The sequence below is a fragment of the Astatotilapia calliptera genome, chromosome 2 (genome assembly GCF_964374335.1).
Source record: "Astatotilapia calliptera chromosome 2, fAstCal68.1, whole genome shotgun sequence".
Lineage (NCBI taxonomy): Eukaryota > Metazoa > Chordata > Actinopteri > Cichliformes > Cichlidae > Astatotilapia > Astatotilapia calliptera.
The window spans coordinates 13,503,140-13,515,006 of NC_137423.1; the positions used below are offsets into that span (position 1 = coordinate 13,503,140).

Sequence of the window (11,867 nt, forward strand, 5' to 3'; positions counted from 1 at the left end):
GGTTGGTGCATGTCTTTGTGTGTGTGTGTGTGTGTGTGTGTGTGTGTGTGTGTGTGTGTGTGTGTGTGTGTGTGTGTGTGTGTGTGTGTGTGTGTGTTTGTGTGTATTTGTGTTATCCTAGCCTCTGGGAACTGAAGCCACACGGAGCATATACTCTGTCCCACGATGTGTGTGTGTGTGTGTGCACCTGCAATCACAGTCTTCACCGGAGATCTGTACTGACAGTTGAGCCTCGCAGCAGCAGTTTCAGTCACATGAAACACCGAGAACGAGGAATCTTTTTATGTTAAACACACACGCACACACCGCCGTGTCTCTGTTGTCAGTTAACTTTGGGACAGAAGCCATCAGCCTCGAGCCTCTGCAGCACACACAAGAACACTGATTCAGTCACGTATCACTGATGGATTCGAGTTAGAGATGCTTATCAGATATCGAGGGCAGCACACTCACAGCATCTCTGCTCAACTGTAGATGTTTCCTGGTATCAGTGTGTATCGGATTTGTAGAAAAGTTTGCATTTTACAAGGTATGCTCCCTGAAATAGTACATCCAGGCCACCGTGCCCTACAACATGCTCAGTTGTATGCTTACAGATTCAGATTTGCTGTTTCTCAGCTCATCAGGATGCAGGATCCCTACAAACTGGAACAGAATTGTTATTTGGTGATTTGTATTAAAAGATCTTCCCCAGTTTAAGATGTGACAGACAGGTGAATGAACTTTTTTTTAAATTTTTTTTTTTTTTACAAATTTATAGCATCAAACTACTGCGGAGCTCCTTGGTTAACAGAATTATGTTTGACTCTGAGATTTAAAGAAGCAGAATAAGGTGTTTAGATGACCTCCCACCAAGCCCCATTCTTCCTCTGCCTGCTCTTGAACACTTTAACACCTGTGTCATGAAATTCATCTTGACTCTTGACTCATCTTGAGAGTCAAAAGAAAGCAATCAGCAATATTCACCAAATGCAGCAGGCTGGAGACAACTTTGGTTGGTTTCATTATAGTGTGTAAGCAGAGAAATAAGACACAAAAAACTAAAAAGTAGGATGGACCAAAAGGTGTGCAGGATCCTCCAGAGTTATGAATCTTTAACGTCTTAGCCTCTCATAATGCATGCAGCCTTGATAAAAACATCCCTGTTAGCATCCTAATAGCAGACGTGCCAGCCGTAAAATACCAATAGAGCATGTCCTTTTGCCATTATTCTGCATCAGACTGTTCACTCCATCTGTCAAATGGGTTGAATTATTCAGTTCCAAAAATGCTTATTCTTACTCCTTTGAGTGAGGAGCAGCTCTGCCAGCGCATCAAGGATAAAGATTTTTACTTGAAATCGCTTTCCTCATTTCTGTTTGTTTGTGTGTGTGTGTGTGTGTGTGTGTGTGTGTGTGTGTGTGTGTGTGTGTGTGTGTGAGTGAGAGAGAGAGAGAGAGAGAGAGAGAGAGAGAGAGAGGGAGAAATCGATCTAAGTTGCTGTGTAATCAGATTCTCACACTGTTAGATTTGTATTGTTGATTGTCATTTATGCTTAGAAATATTTACTTCTATATGCTTAGAGTTTTGTAATTAGTTGTAGATTGGTAGAGGTTTTGATCCTTGATAGTCTGCAAACTTTGTGTGTATTAGACAGCACTTTGGGAGCATGAGAGGTCATACCGTGTCTTATTGTTTTATGGTAGGATTAACGTAGTTGCGTCTGTTCTAGTCTAAGTGCTCTTTGTTTAGATGAACTGCAGGACTTCCTCACCGTGTTATCTAGGATGAACCATCTAGGGTGAGGGGGAGGCTACCCTCTTCCTGACCAAGGATGTTTGACCCTTTGATCAGCAGTCCACACACACACACACACACACACACACACACACACACACACACACACAGGCAAGGTACTCTTTGTTTGTATGTAGACGTCGTATGTTAATGAACCTATGCATATTCATGTAACCTCAATAAAAGGATAGTGTATGGGAGGACGGACGAGAGCTACTGGGGTCAAGCGAAGGAACGGTGCCTGTCCGGTTCTCTCCCGTGCACGAGTACCATGAAGAAGTTTGCCTACTTGCGTCTTGCTTAGCAGTGTAATTATATTGTCTTAACGTTCCAGCGAATAGGTTCAAGCTACAAACCTAACATTAATTGGTCCTTCGATGCCGGCTCCCTGGGATCGCATTCACCGAGGGGGGGGGAGAGGCACGCTGAAAGACTGACGTCAGCCAGGAAGTTCCTGTGGATTCGCTGTCTGTCTTTCTCCTCGATGAATGGCGATCGGCGGGATTCAGGCTGATATTACACGCTAAGCAACGCCAAGTAAGTTTAAAGAGGCCGACTCTATAACCGTGTCGTTGTGCAGTCTCCGCCATTTTGTGAGGCGTTGAGAAGTTCGCTGCTTTGTGGAGCGATAACTGGGTTAGTGTCCCGAAAAAGAAGTTTTGGTTAAATCGCCCAAGGGTCCCAAGCGTCCGGTGAGTGTCCGGTTTTGAAATCGCCCTGGGTGTGTGTCCCGAGCGTCCCTTCATTGGGTTTTGTCGCGCGAGTGGGTGAGCGTCCCACAACTGGGTCAGGGTCCCGAGCGGTCCGGTGTGAGTCCGGAGTAGGCCTATTTTGTGTTGTTGTCATTGTTGTTGTCGTCGTCGTCGTTTTTGTTGTTGTTGTTGTGTGAGTGTGTGCGGAGCAGAACACGTGGTCTGTAACACCGACTGTTGTTGTTATCATGGGTTTCTAAGCAACCAAGAGTGAGTTAGAGGGAGAAAGACGTTTGTGCTGGACTTTGCTCCTGGCAGCACAAAGTATTTATGTATAAAAGAGAGAGAGCGAAGGCTCCACAGCTGCGTGGGTGCACGCGAATGCGGTCGCGCGGGTTTCACGCGGACCTGAGCCGTGCGGTTAATCGCAGGTTTATAAATGGAAGAGATTCAAATGTTAGAAGTTTTCAGAAAACACACCAGCCTTGAAGAGTGTGTGGAAAAGGCCAGCCCACATCAGCAGCTGTGCTCTGGTGGGTGGCTTTCCCCCCACCCCTTCCTGACACAAAATGTTAACAGCCTGTGTGCCAAACCATTGAGGTGGATAGTTGTTAAAAGTAACCTACATTAAACTTGTGGTTGCTTAAATTCAGTACAATGACATGTGAGGAGAAGTGATATAGGTAAATATTTAAACTCATGAAGTGCATAGAGGCACTTGACCTGTGTGGAAGACTGTCGTCTTATTATGAACCATTGTTGAGATATAGAGCACACCTGTGAAAACAACTAATATGCTCAACCCTGTATGAAACATCTAAAAATACATGATGGAGAAGCTGTGTTGAATATGAAAGTGTAAGACTTTGCCACTGTGGGCAGAGCAACTACTGTGTGATGTTGCGTTGCAGTTTTGTTTTTGTTTTTTGAGCTGATGAGCAAGCTACACATTATCAGATCAAGAGCTGTCTGAGAACTACTCAAAGAGAGGGAAACAGAGAGTGTGCAGTGTTTCCATGAGCAGTTTTTCTGCACCTTGACTCGTGTGTGTGTGTGTAGCATCAGCATCATGTTTTGTTTATTTGTTTTGTTGGATTAAAAATAATTAAATAAACTGGTGATCATGCTTATGGATCACCATGGCACATATCTCCAGCCATATGGTTTATTTATGCAGATGAAAAAGTGAGTGTGAATGTGTCTGACATCACAGTGTTTTTGTGCACTGTGCAAAAGTGATTGCCTCTGATTGTGAGTGAGAGCGGTGATTTTGCAGGTCACCAGCTATTTAAAAAAAAAAGAAGAGTGAAAAAGAGAGAGAATTTATATTGTAGATGAAAAATAATCATAGGAAAAAGGTTTTGTGTTGATCAGCCGAAAAACAACTACAATGTCATTTTCTGCTTTTAAGAAAGGATTGTTCACACAAACACAGACAGAGAGAGAGAGAGAGAGATGTGTGTTGATTAAGCAGTGATGATAATAATGAACATGTCTTAGTTTGTCACTTTCAGGTGAAAAGCAGACCTGAATCAATTTTCCACATGCAGCAGTCGGAAGAAAGTTATAGTTTAACATCATTGGAAACATGCAGGCCAAGTTTCTGGCTGACTTATTTACAGTGCCATGTGTTTCTCAACCTCACAAGCGAGCTCACTCCTCCCTGAAGATAAGAAATGCAGCTCCAAAGCAATAACATGATAAAGAGACAGCAGCAAGTCCTGAGCACAAAAAGTCCCAGCAAAGCAGCAGCAATGTGGATAAACAGCAGCAGAAGAAGAAAGCAAACCCATCTTCCTGTCTGATTGGTTGAATTTCACGGAGGGGCGAGCAAGATGGCAGCGTGAAGAGGAGTTTTTGTTTGAGTTCTCAGCACGAGACACTTATTTGACGTCTTTCTGGCCTTCGGGACTTTTTTGGAGATCAGCGCGCTAAACTTGCTGGATCTGAGGCCAGGGTCTGCGGCGGCAGCATGTTGAAATGCTCAAAAAGGACTGAGTGACTCGGGCAAGCCACATGCGGCTAGCGACATGAAAGAAATGGACCCTTCATGATGCGTTCAACGTGCCAGCGCTGTGGTGGGAAAGGCTCCATCATAAACACGCCCTGCGCCGAGGTTCAGGCCAAGAAGAAGAAGACGATGACTTCCAAGCCCAAGAAGGTCGGCCTCAGCGTGGGCGAGCTGATTGTGAAAGCTGTGGCCGCTTCCAAGGAGCGCAACGGCCTGTCTGTGGCCGCTCTCAAGAAGGCTCTGGCTGCCGGAGGCTACGATGTGGACAAGAACAAGGCCCGTGTCAAGACCGCCATCAAGAGCCTGGTGGCGAAGGGCACTCTGGTGCAGACCAAGGGCACCAGGACCTCCGGATCCTTCAAGATGAACAAGGCTACTGAGAGCAAAGCCAAGAAGCCCGCCGCGGCCAAAGCCAAGAAACCGGCAGCAGCTGCTAAGAAGTCGCCCAAGAAAGCAGCAGCAGCACTTCAGCCACTAGCACGAAGTCAACCGCATCAGAGGACAATAGTGAGAGTGGCTGTGACTTCACTGTGCATGTGAAGAAAACGTTTGAGGAGAACTGAACAGTTGGAGTTTGACATTTGCCACCTGTGGAGTAAAATGGCAAGAAGAGACAGTGGGACACAGGACAAAGCTGAAGGAGAACTGCCGGCTGTTGGACTGTTGAAGTGGGAGAGGACAACAGAGTGAGAAGACTAGGTGAGAACACATAGGAATTATTTAATGTGGGAAATCAAAATTTGGGTTAGCAAACCTGGGGAAAAGAGAACTGACTGCTTAAGTTGGAAAATTGAGACGGAGTCTGAAACATTGCGAAAATAGAAACATATACAAAATCACACACACACACAAGCAGAACATGCATTAACCCTACTAACAATTCCAAACACAAAATGACTCATGAAGACTCATAGCACATTAGTTAAGAAATGATTAAATAATAGCAGAGAAGTGTGTAGAAAAGGCAGCTTTTAAGAACATGCTCTGCTGGAGATGCAGCTCCACAGACATGCATTAGACCTGCCTAATAACACAAACACATGTAATGAAAATTAGCTTGTTATCTTTCATCAGTGTTACAATAGTGTCAATTTAGCAGACACTTGTTATCAAATGCTGAATTTATCCTAAAGAAAAAAATTGACTCTCCAAGTTGCAGGACAACAATTTAACTTTTGTGGAAAAAAAAAAAAAAAAATCCTGGTTTGATAAATCAGTGATCAGGCAATAAATTTAGTGTTAAAATGGTAAATTGGGAGAAGCTTCCTGCTTGATTGAGGCAGCATAAGTAATTTACTGTATGAGGGAAATTGTCTTTTGTGATACTATTTTGAACATGCTTTTCTGTTGTCCTGTCAACTTAGTGGGTTAATAGCTGATATGCAAATTAGTTGATCGGTTTTAGATTAATGAAAGGTGACTGAATTCTAGCACGAGTGAATGAGATGTGTTGGAGTTGTTGTGTGTTGAGTGGAGACTCTAAAACACTGAGTTTCCTGTTTTGATGTGCGAGTGAATCCTGTATTTAGATACACAACTCTGAATACGTCAGAACAAACGTCTTTTGTGAAGTGCATGACAGCATGTCACATGTTTTATGATGAAGGGAAAAAGGAAAAATTGAATAAAATAGATCTGTGGCCTAAATGAGTGAAGAGCACAGACCTGGTGATTAAACTCATAGCTAATATGACATTAGGGTTATGTTGTGTGTTGTGCAGCTGATGGTTGGTTTGGAGTGAATCTAGCTGATGAGTCTTCTCCTGTTGTGAAGATGATGAGGAGTTTGTGTCATGACTTAACAAGGCCTTTTTATTTTGATACTTTCACAGTGCACTGAGAGTTTGGTTTGATAATCTCTGTTATTTTTTATTTTTCATTTTTGAACAAGCACTGATTTTTGCTTGTGAATTTCTTTTCTTTGAGCAGATCTGCAAGTCGGGAATTAAAAGCGTTACACGTCGTCCAGGAAATTGTTGCAAGTGAGTTTCTCCACATTTAAAATGGGCTCAGGAGAAAGCCACTTATTTGGGACAATTAGGAAATGAGAGTCCCCCCCAAAAAGGATTCAACGAGGAAATCCAGTCTAAATTATTTTTCTTTTTGAAATAACGTCGTTTTGCTGAGCGTGGAAACGAATGCGATGATAATTTCCACAATTAGCAAAAGAAGGAACCACTGAGTGAATGAGTAAGAATTTTAAAATAACTGACTGACTGACTGAACATGATTGTGTGAAGCTAACCCCCACCTGACAAAGGTGCAGATGAACCCATGTGTTTCCTTTTACAGGAGCAGAAAGATGACAGCAACACTCGAGGTTGCATGATGATTTAACCTTTTAAATGCCATTTTCTGTGTCTGTGCATTTATCAGGTGTGTTATTCATAGGCTTGAGTTGCTCACAGAGATAACTGTGACAAAGTATGCATACGCCTGCGCAAGCGCTAATATTTGCATTTTCTTTTCTTACAGCATGCCAGTTCTTCATGTGAATTGATGATGCTGTTGCATTGTGTTGATGGGAAAATGTGAAGGTTACTTTGATAATGTGAATAACCTGTGTGAAATTTCCTGTGTTGAGAACTGGTGTTGCTTCTTTCCACAGCTAGGGTTGACTTTATGGTGTTTTTATGGCACCTCTGGAACCTGTTGACCTGTGTCTGACCTCTGTCTGACTACAGTCAATGTGTATTGCTAATGTTAGTTTCTTTGAGAATGCTGTGGAAGATTCAGCTGAAACGGACAAGTGACATGAGTAAACAAATAAGAGATACAGTGTTTCTGGGATAGTTTGATATGGGCTCATTAGCTGGCCACTTTTGAGCCCATAGTAATATATAAGTGGAGTGACTTTGCTTAAGAGCAGTCACCGATTACATTAATGTTGCCTGAGTACATGGGATGATCCATGTCTGAGGCGACTTATGAAAATAATTGTAGTTTACTGATTTGAGAAAACCTGCACATGACACTTGTCTTGCTGATGTTGAATGCTTCTTGTCCTTATGATACAATTGTTTACAGGTATGGAGTTTGATTTTACTTCCAGATTTTGTTTTCCAGGCCATGATGGTGTGTATGCAGGCTCCTGGGAGAGCCAGGTGTTAAGCGAACTTAATATGCAAAGCACACTAACATTTTCATTGCAGGATTATAGGTCCAGGGTGGTGCTGCTCCAGGGGAGGAGATGCCCTGATGTTGCCTGGGATATGATCTAGCTAATCTTTTTCTTTAAGACAGGGATCCAGGTTTGGTGAGTTGATGCATGGGAATGTCCATGCGTCAAGAGGTGGAGTCCAAGGATTAACATTAAACAATGTTTTTTATTATTGTTGCAGTGATTTGTGTGATTAGCCGTTTATTTACAAGTATTAAACCTATGCAAGTGGTGCATCCATGTTCAGATGAGGCTTTGATGGCCTATAAGTGAAGTTCACTGAACTAAAGAATGTGGTTTGATGATTGTTGACATGCTCTCCAAATAGAAGTTTTTCTTCTTAGCAAGGAAATACAGGTGCAGCAGTAATCTCCTGAGAAATCTTCAGAGGCCCAGTGAGAAGCGTGAACCATTCCAGGCATAGCTGACAGCCAGGCAGTGGTTGAGGTCAAAGGTCAAGCTGGTTGGGGCCCATCATGAGATCAGACCTTGGAGCCACAGCAAGGACCATGAAACTGCCTGCAAAATAGAGGAGAGGATCGTCCACAAGATGGGAGCTGAGGCCAGGAGAGAGGCTTCAGGAGGATCAGAGATCATCTTCAGCACAGCAGACATCACACAGAGAGCTGTGCTACTAAGCTTCCAGGAGATTTTAAATAAAATGAAAGATTCAATATTGACGCTGAGGAAGACAACTAAGGTGTACGACGTGCTCTGCCTTAAACCTTCAGCAGCGTTGGAACATAAACACTCAGGGGATGAGGAGCGTGCCAAGCTCCATCGACAGCGTAGAAGGAGTTCGAGGATGACATCATGATTCTGTGAAAAGCACAGGAACCAGAAGCTATGGTGGTGATGACAGCAGTTTCCTATGAACATCACCTAACGCTGTGCCACTGTACTGTGCATACGATGACACTCTGAAGGCTGCTGGGATCATAATAGCAGTAAGACAACCCTGCACCCTTTCCACAGAGGTGTTTTCTGCAGAGTATGGACAATGAAGGAGTCATAAATATCCCCCTCACAGGACGAAGGCCTGAAGTGAGGTAATGGGAGGCCATAAAACTAGAGTGCTGAGAGGTCTGCAGCTTTGGAAATAGCTGAGAACCATGTTGACAAACAACAAAACCAACTGGTATGTTTGAATGTTTATTCTACATACATTTGGACTCTGGTCCTATGGACAACGATGGAAACAACTGGAAGAGACATTCATGACGCCCTGCAGAACTCAAACCACTCTGCAGAGAGACATGTGATGTGCACACCTGGAGGAAGCATTACCAAGCTGAGATGTTTTTGAAAATGTTACTTTTTTATTTTCACTATTAAATTAACAATTTCTTTGTTTGCTCGTAAGATGCAGTTTGCCATGAGATGAGCTCAAGGAATGGGATAACTGCTAATACATTTGTTGTACTGTGTGCCTTTTCAGTAATTTAGGGTGATTTGACATATGCTGAGTATAAAAATGTTTGCATTGAAACTGTCGGACATGAGGTATTCATACCTGGGAACTTTTCAGGCATAAAGGTCAAAAAGGGGGGAAATGTTAGATTTGTATTGTTGATTGTCATTTATGCTTAGAAATATTTACTTCTATATGCTTAGAGTTTTGTAATTAGTTGTAGATTGGTAGAGGTTTTGATCCTTGATAGTCTGCAAACTTTGTGTGTATTAGACAGCACTTTGGGAGCATGAGAGGTCATACCGTGTCTTATTGTTTTATGGTAGGATTAACGTAGTTGCGTCTGTTCTAGTCTAAGTGCTCTTTGTTTAGATGAACTGCAGGACTTCCTCACCGTGTTATCTAGGATGAACCATCTAGGGTGAGGGGGAGGCTACCCTCTTCCTGACCAAGGATGTTTGACCCTTTGATCAGCAGTCCACACACACACACACACACACACACACACACACACACACACACACACACACAGGCAAGGTACTCTTTGTTTGTATGTAGACGTCGTATGTTAATGAACCTATGCATATTCATGTAACCTCAATAAAAGGATAGTGTATGGGAGGACGGACGAGAGCTACTGGGGTCAAGCGAAGGAACGGTGCCTGTCCGGTTCTCTCCCGTGCACGAGTACCATGAAGAAGTTTGCCTACTTGCGTCTTGCTTAGCAGTGTAATTATATTGTCTTAACGTTCCAGCGAATAGGTTCAAGCTACAAACCTAACACACACTACTATGTGTTGTAAGTGAAAAGGTTAAGGGAGTGGCTGTAGAGATATAAAAACAGCTTTTATCCCTCAAACACTACAAATGTACTTCCATGATACTTCTGATACTGCAGTTGCAAGCTTCTCTGTGCTGGACCATCCAGGGACGTCCATCTCTCCACCCTGGAACACCCATTTTCTCCACGTTTCTCATCCCACAGAATGTTTGTGTCTCTCACCTCCAGAAGGTGTTCTTGAGTTCTGCTTCTTTCCAGAAATTGTCTCAGGTCTCGATATCTGACAGTAGTTAGATGTTGGTTGATGTTCACATCATGCATGTAGTGAAGGGGTTTAGGGACTTTTACAGCACTGTCCAGCTCTACTAGAGTAACTGCCTGTCTCATGGATTCTCCTCCATGCTCTTGAGACTGCTGCGAGACAGCAAACCTTCTGACAATAGTGCACATTGACCTGCAATCCTGGAGGAGTTGGACTACCTGTGCAGCCTCTGTGGGGTCCAGGTATATCCTCATGCTACTAGCAGTGACATATGAAATGTCAGTGTCCTCCACCTGTAAAACACTTTTGGGCTTGTCTCATTGTTGCCCCTCTCGTGTATCTGACCAACTCACTGACAACTTCACTGACGTGATGCTGAACCCTGATTAAAAAGTGTTCCTTTAATTTTTACTGGAGCGGTGTACATACTTTGTTTTCTTTCTGTCCATACTCTCAGCATGTCCTCCTGCGAGGACCTACACTCTTATTCAATCTTGCATTCATACTATGAATCCTTGTCAAGAACACAGTGTGTAAATACACACACATGTAATCTGACCTTCATTTGTAATGTAATTTATTTGGTCAAGTACAAATTCACTTTAGTCTCGACCTCCCCGCTTTGAACACGCAGGGACGTTTCGGTGTCCTCCCACCTCTGCATGCTCGGCTGTAATTCATTTTAAGATGGTCTTAAATATATTTGGTAGATAAGTGAAGAAAGGAGGCACGCTATCTCTGCTGTCTGGCCTGGAACAGAGGCAGACTGTTAACAAAACAAAGCAATTTCCCAGCACAAAGGCAGAGAGAGAGCAATCTATCATCGGCCCATGAGAGTCGGAGGCAGGCAGCGCCCGGGCTGGAAAATGGGCAGAAGCTCTTGTTTGTGACCGAGACTTCGGCTTAAATCTGCCTCTGTAAGGAAGTCAAAATAAATAAATAAAATTCGATTTAGGCACTGTCTGCAATGACTTGTTGGCAGGCAGTGGCTTCCTGTTCATCAATGTCTTTGCTAAAAAATACAGGTAGAAACGAGACAAGGAAAAAGAAACGTAGACCTCTGTTCCAGCTCCACTTGTACATCCTGCTTGAATAATCTGACTGGGATCATTCATAGCGGCTCAACACCGTTCTAAATCGATGTTTCAAACACTTCTGTGAATATTTAAAGAGGCATTAGGTGATATTTTCCCCTCCCTGTTGTACAAAATGACCACACAATATATTACAGCTGCAGTAGCTGATGGGGTAGTTGATCAATACTAGTGACTCAGCACTCGCTTTGCCAGCTGCTGAGATTTTTGCTTTTCATTCATTCCTCCTCTTGTAATTTGGAGACATTCTGCTCAACAATGAACATTACCGCCTGTTTTATTAAAGAAGACGTCTTCATTTTATCTGCATGTTGCACAGCCGATAAACTCTCCTCAGTCTTAATGGCAGCTGGAGATGGGGACGGTGCCACATGACACCGTGATATCTCATTTCTTGATGACTGGATGCCATTTCTTTATATCATCATTTATATACAGTACATTTGCACATCATCTATTATCCCTGCAGTGATTAAATGCAAGCTGCTTTGGGCCAGTGTCAAATTAATTCATTTTAATGAATACAGAAAATGTCTAACAAATGAGAAAGCACGCTAACGGCAAAATGAAAACCCAAGTTATTTAAAAAATGTCCTGTGGGTACCTGCAACTACACACCGATTCTGAGTAGTCAGGAATAACCCTCATGACTGAGTCAGTACTGATCCTTGGCATGCGCT

The 11,867-nt window shown here is 43.1% G+C and overlaps 1 pseudogene across 1 annotated transcript; it reads left to right on the forward strand.

Annotated features, from left to right (window-relative positions):
- Positions 1-1,507: 1,507 nt before the first annotated feature.
- LOC145430428 (histone H1 pseudogene) lies at positions 1,508-9,747 on the forward strand (annotated as a pseudogene). The gene has a single exon (XR_013911000.1). The product of XR_013911000.1 is annotated as a histone H1 pseudogene (transcript).
- The last annotated feature ends 2,120 nt before the right edge of the window (positions 9,748-11,867 follow it).